The following is a 6756-nucleotide window of genomic DNA, read 5'->3' on the forward strand; positions in this document are numbered from 1 at the left end:
CCCAAGACGATCCTGTCGCGAATGATCGAATCACGCATGCAGTCACAAAAATTGCATGTTTTCGCTAGTGTGCGAAGGGCGGTGACATAAGCATCAATGCTTTCGTTTTCTTGTTGATTTCTGGAGTTGAAAGTGTACCTTTCAAAGGTTTCATTCAGTTCGCCGATGGTGAATTCGTCGAACTTTTGTATTATCTTTGCCAGGTCATGTCTATCGTCTGCAGTGTCGAATTGGAAGCCGTTAAAAATCTTTAACGCATCAACACCGATACAGTGGAGAAACAATGCGACTTTGTACGCCGGCGGTTTCAGCTCGAGTTCAGCAATGACCATGTAGTTGCCCCACATTTGTTTCCATACTTTCCAGTTGTCCGATGTTCAAAGTGGCTAGGGGTTCTTGGCATTACCAGTAATCAAGTCAGTTTCAAGAAAGTACAAAATAAAAATTGTGTAAACACGATTCTTAGGTTAACTACCAAAATGACACACAAGAGACTTTCCATTATTTTATAAATTTATACCTTCTTTGCATTGTAAATGCTTTTTTCTCTGCAAGTGAGCTACTCTCTTTCTTCTCTCGTAAGCAGCCTGTCATAATCCTTCAATGATGATCTATCAATCTTTCTTTAGTGACCACAGCCAAAAGAGCGGGAGGTATTTAGGGAAAAAGAAAAGCAATAATATAATATTGACAGTTCTGAGATTAGATAAGGTTTCCAATTCTAAGAGTGATTTTATATTCTGTGTGATAAAGGAGAATACCTGATATCGGTATGCAGAAAAATTTAGATTACTGCAATTACTTGCCCCCCACTCCCTTCCCCAAAAAAATTAAGGATGGCTTAATCTTGGCAATGTTCATGTTAAAACTATAGTTAAATTATAAGTTAGGCAAGGAAGAATATCTACTATTCACGATGGGTTTAATAGCCATGAGCTCCTGTCAGAAGTGTTCTTTCTTCACATTTGTCACCCCCAGTTTTTCAAGTGTTGAATCCACTTCCAAGTGTTTGCTCAATAATGCTTTACCCTTCTACAAATTTTTGACCAACTGACTCGCCCAAAAAACTACAAATCCATGTTTTTACTTGTTCTGGTGTCTAGCCTTCAAATAAAAAATGTACCATCACTAGTTCCAAGAGGTGGAAGAACCTTAAGAGAATAATCCTAGCATAATTCTAAGTTAAAACTAAACATTCTCAACTTACATTGTTATGAAAAAATGCATTAAAGGAGCTATGTCATCATTCGTGTATTGTATTAATCTGTTTCAATCTTCTCCATCCTCAGCCATCCTTGTTCCTCTTTGTTTTAGAGTCACCCTTTGACATTTTTCTTCCTCAGCAAACTATTATTTTAAGGTTTCCCAACACTTTAATGCTGATTTAGGCCATTGATGAAATGACTCAAAATATCGTGACGTAGCTCCTTTAACAAACAGACTGTGATTAGAAAATTCTATTGAGAAAAACAGCTGTGACAAGTGAGTTGGAGGTAGCTGAGATCGTCGTGGCTTCCTAGACTTTGGTCTCTTCATATTATATCTTACTCTAACATTAATTAACGCAAGCTTTGATTTCGAGAAGTGGGAAATGGTGTTGAACTTTAAATTGTCATTTTAATTTAGTTTGCCTTCAGATATTATTGTCGAGCGAATCCTCTATTTTAAGACTTTATCCAGCGCAGTGAGCAATAAGAATCCAACATGGCGAGTCTGCCATGTGGTTGAGCATCGGAGGTAGAGGGCTACATTTCGAGGGTGAGGGTAATATGTCGAGGGTCCAAAAAAACTAAAAATAATAAATCAATAATTAAATAACTAATATTAAAATAAAAATATATTGAAACAGAAAATATAATAAAAATAAAACTAAAAAAATATATAGATATTAACAAAATAAGAAATACAAATAAATACTAAAGTTTAAAATAAAAAAGAAATAATAGATTAATTACTAAATAATGGTTAATAATAACACCGGAAAAGTTAGTATTCTACGCAGCACTTTTTGGCCATGTCTTTGGGGGAGCATTGCGTGACATCCTTGTTAATTGTGTGATAGATTAAAAGAAAGAACAGAGTACTGCACCATTTCAGAGGGCGAGAAACGAAATTATTCTGTAAAATTGGGCAAAACACTGGACTGCTGTAAAATATTGATTGCACAATAACTGCCTTTATTGCGCGGCCTCAAGCACTAACCGGCGTGCGACCCATTCTGGAATTTGAATTACATACCTACGTTTCCAACTCATTTCGGATTCAAAAACCAGATGTTTTAAACAAGAATACTGTACCTTCACCCAACAATTGTTGTTAGATTGAGAATATAATTTAAAACATTACAACTTTCGTAAGCAGACTACCATGTTCATGTGGGAGAAACATCTGGAAAAAAAAACTCTGGTGGCATGTGGTTTTCCAGTAAAAGCCTCTGTTGTCAGGGTAATTGGACATACCTGGAAAACCGACCACATTGTGCCTTGACAAGTGTCAATGTGGGAGAAACATCTGGAAAAAAAACTCTGGTGGCATGTGGTTTTCCAGTAAAAGCCTCTGTTGTCAGGGTAATTGGGCATACCTGGAAAACCGACCACATTGTGCCTTGACAAGTGTTGATAAATTTCAAACAAAGGACCTATTACTGTACCTTTTTAGGAGGGCGAAAAACGAAATTATTCTGTAAAATTGGGCTGCTGTAAAATTGCTGTAAAATATTGACTGCACAATCTGATATGTTATATGTCAAGGGTGAGGGTAACATGTCAAACATTTCCCAAAAACACTTGAGCATTTCAATTTTTTTTCTTCAGAGATTACCGTATCCAGAGTATTATTTATTATTACTTAGTACTATTACAATTACCTATAACTGAATTCACTATCAAATGCCGTTCGAAAAATCGTATCCAGGGTATTTTTGCTACAGCTTACAAACGCGTAATTATATTAAATTGAAATGAATGAAGAATATCGCGCTGTGCCTGATTTAAGGAAGCATAGACGGTATTGTCAATTTCCACAAGTCCCGTGAAAGGATGATTTATCCTTGAAATTTGCGACGGAATCGGATGATAATACATATTGCTGAAATCACTGCTGTACACTAGCTGTACAGTTTGCTCGTTTCTCCTTGTTACTCTCCTGTCCACATGTTTAATGACTATATTCGTTGGTGGAGTTTTGTACATCGGAGAAAAGTCATTTCCGCAACCATACCACTTTTGCACCTTGGCAGGTGTTACCACAACCTCATATGCATTAGGTGACATACCAGCATTCCAGGATGGAGCTGGTGCTTGTTGCAGCAATGCTGGTCCAATTGGCGGAACCGGTGGGGGCACCTGCATGGCTATACAATGAGAAATTGGAGACGAGGGCGTCACTTGAAGCTGTTGTATGCCAAGGGGGGTCTGAAAAGGCAGGTGTGCTGATGGCTGGGGAGCCAGTATGCAAGGGGATCCTTGTAGCAGTGTATATTGTGGCAGCATTTGTGAGGGTATCTGCGGTGCTGCGGAGGACATCTGTGGTGCCATAGGTGTCACAACATCTGGTTGCTCTCACTCTTTTCAAGATACTTCTTTGGATTCCGTTTTGATTTTCTTCTACCACTAGGACAGTGTGATAACTGCAGGTCAATCAGTAAGCTGTGTTTTTCATTGTCATCTGCAAACATCTCTTTTCCTATGGATCGGGTTCTATTAATGGCTAGCATGTCTCCTCCTCTGCCAATCAACAAAGGAAGGGCCACCTCCACCCGATGCGTAGCCGGACTGGTAATTTTTAGTTCAACGTCAAGCAACAGAGTCTCGTGTGTCTGCTTGACATGCATCCAACAGTGATAAACTGGGGGGGTCTCTGTGCACCCAACCAGTGTGGATCACCTCTGCTTGATTCACCTCTAGTGCATCCTGTGCAGCAAATGCGCAAAAAATGAACACACGTCTGTCGCGCCAACAAGAAATCCAATCTACTAGGAAAGCTCTGTCTTCTTTTGCACTGACAAATTCGTCCATGTGTCCCTTGGCAGACTCATAACCTTCCACAGTCGCACTATGCAATAGTCTATCACAAAGTCCCGTAAACTCTTCCGCACTATCTGGGTCTAGTATTTGTGCTTTTCTTGAATGGTTCTTGAAGTGGAACTTGCATGAAATTTTTAGGCTTGCATTGCCATAAGCCCTCGTAATGCCTGCCAGGTTAGCACCCGCCATATTCCTGCATCAACAGATTGGATTGAATTGTATTGAAGGATCGTCTGCCACTTTTGCCAGCGCCTTGTTAAAAAGCATCTAAAACAATTCAACATTTGTTGTACCCTCGTTTTCGCTTTCCATCAAAAAAACAGAATTCATTTTCATAAAATTCTGTTCGTCTTTGTCCATGCTTAAAGCAATTTTTGCTTTTGTAGAACTTGTCTTGAAGACAAAAGAGGGCTTGTCAGGATTCCCTCTTCTGTCATTTACCTTATAAATATAAAGCAAATCCTGTTTATCAGAATACTCTTTGAACGAGACGACGGCGTCAAAGCTATGGCCAAATGGGTCAATGTCTCTTTTAACCTTCTGCTTTATATTAGAAATACGTTTTTCATCCATGCTAGCAGCGGCTTCTTTCTCAACCTTGTCCCAGTCCATTCTTCGCTGAAAGGTGGAGAGAACAAAGGTAGACTGTATCTCAGAAGACTTTATATTTGGGTTGTTCCTGACCAGTTGCTCGACAGTCTTGAAGTCATTCTTTTTCTGTATTGGGGTAACAGGAATGTGTGTTCTCCAACGTGATAGACGGTAACCTTATTTTTCCTGTAATGTAGGTACCTACATGCACCGCAAGGTACAAATTGACCTTCACTGCCGCATCCTTTGCACACCTGTTTCCCGTGATGCTTTTTTTCAAACTGAGTGGTATTGGTTACCCCAAACTGCACCTTAAATGGACAGTGTTCCTTGCTGCGCTTAACAGAACCTTTACAGTCTGCAAATCGTGTGCGAGCATGCCCCCTCCAGACAGTAGTGCAGGTTTTCTTCCATTTTCTTCCGTCTTGAAGCAATTCAATTTTTATCCGGTAACCGTCCCACTGATTGCCTCTCAACATTGTCCCATGTATCAAGGGATATCTTGCACTGTTTTTTCTTCTTTTTTTTATTTTTGTAGTAGTCTTGCGACAAGACGAACTGTCCCAAAGAGATTAGACGTCACTCTCCAACTGGCTCTTTGCCTTTGTCTTTACCTTCGATTTTCTGGAAAAATAAAGTTATTTTCAAATAACAATTAAAGAAGTGATGCGGATAAATATAAAGACAGACGAAATTCGCCATTGTTTTGAACCTTTTTATCCTTAAAGGATAATAAAATATCAATACAAAATATCAATATAAATTTACCTCTTTTAAATTATTTTTAACTCTCACGACATCTCTGATTGATTATTTTAGGAATTGATATCACAAGGAGAAAATTGATGCTGATCACTGCTAGGGCGTAAAGGGTTCCCTGCGTAGTTTAAAGAAAAAAAAATTCAGATGATGAGGCCATGAAGTAAGAACCCCCCAGAGCACATATTTCATATGTTATAAGTTTTGGTACATGTAAACAAATTACTCGACTTGAGATTCTTTTGCCAAAGGCTTAAGGCAAGTTAAGTATTAGTATTCCATAATACCTAATATTAGTATTCCATAATACCAAGTTAATACTTAGTTCTGGTTACGATTTATATTATTATGACAGACTATTTGTTTCACCTTCAAATAGAGAAAGTGGGTTGGTTCAATTGATCCTGGGAGTCAATGTTAGGAACTTCAGAAACGTCTTTCCCACGAGTTGCACCAGAACTGACAATGAATCTAACAAATGGACCAGAAAATCAATTTAACATGCAGCCATTCAGCGACTCTGATAGATCAGACAGCCAATTAGACATGCCTTTACATTCGGTGTTTGGTGTGTGTATTGTGTAGTGGAAATCTTCAGGAAACCTTCGGCATATAGTCGGGAATTTTCCTAAAAGGAAAGACTGAAAATGTCTTGTTTGTATTCTAAACAAACTTTGCTTGGAAGAAGACAAGGAGAAGAACTTTAAAATCTCCAACATTATTCTCGCAAAACTCCGGAATAATGAATTGAATTGGCCATGCTCGTGCAATGTTATTAATATTTAAAAAATCTCCTCGTGGATATTTGATCCAAATTGCACACCATGTGATTACCTGTACTAAATGCATTTAACTGGCGTTTTCACACAATTTGGTCTCTATATTGTCAATCCATAACCTCATAACATAAACCCCTCCCCCCTGCATTATGACAACAGATTACACTCGCTTTCCTATTTTTCTTCTTTGGTGGTGAATCAGTAATTTCAATCACATCGATTGGCCTTTGTGACATCTAGGGTAAAAATAATTCAAGGATATTTAACAATTATTCCATTGCATTGGAGATGAGGTGAGGTGAGGTGAGGTGGTAGTGTTCCTTGTAAGAAAAATAAGGTTAAATGCCTGGCTTTTCCAGTAGATGGGAGGAAGAGGAGCCTATTTGGAAGAATTATATGGTTCTCTGCACTTACTTGGTAGCGTGAAACTCCTGGTTCACCATCTTCCCAGACTTCTTGCTTCACGTGGGCATCATTTTTCTGCTACATAGCCAAACGAAAATCGTCGGAAGGGCTTTCAATTTAGCCTGTTCAAGGCATTAAGATTGTGGCGAATAGTAAAAAAGCCCCACGCAACTGAAAAATCGTGCGCAAGCAAACAA

The sequence above is a fragment of the Pocillopora verrucosa genome, chromosome 5 (assembly GCF_036669915.1).
Source record: "Pocillopora verrucosa isolate sample1 chromosome 5, ASM3666991v2, whole genome shotgun sequence".
NCBI classification, from domain to species: Eukaryota; Metazoa; Cnidaria; class Anthozoa; order Scleractinia; family Pocilloporidae; genus Pocillopora; species Pocillopora verrucosa.